This window comes from Gavialis gangeticus, unplaced genomic scaffold (assembly GCF_001723915.1).
Source record: "Gavialis gangeticus isolate Ggan-Ray unplaced genomic scaffold, GavGan_comp1, whole genome shotgun sequence".
Taxonomy (NCBI): Eukaryota; Metazoa; Chordata; order Crocodylia; family Gavialidae; genus Gavialis; species Gavialis gangeticus.
Window position 1 is genome coordinate 6,630,187 of NW_017728994.1, and position 419 is coordinate 6,630,605.

The following is a 419-nucleotide window of genomic DNA, read 5'->3' on the forward strand; positions in this document are numbered from 1 at the left end:
TTTTCCAAGTTCATTCCAACATCCCCATGCACCATCCCCAAAACTCTAAGTGACCCTCCAGCCCAAATAATTGCCCATCCCTGTTCTAGTTCCAACATAACATTTCCCTCCATGATGGCATTATTCAGCAAGAGGTTTGCTATAAGAATGACAAGACCAGAGGGAAAAACTGATAAGGGTGCACCGATAGAGATTTTGGAGGCTGATACCGAAAGCTGATATTTAAGGAGGCATATCGGCCAATACTGGTCTGATGTTCAATACAGCTGCCTCCAGATGGGAAGTCTGGTGTAGAGGAAGGAGAGGGGGAGGGAAGGGGCATGGTGGGGGATGGCTCAATGCCCCTGTGGTAAGGGAGGGGGCTGGGGCAGGCATTGCCAAGGGGAGTTGGGAGGGGGCACAGGATGGAGATGTGGCTC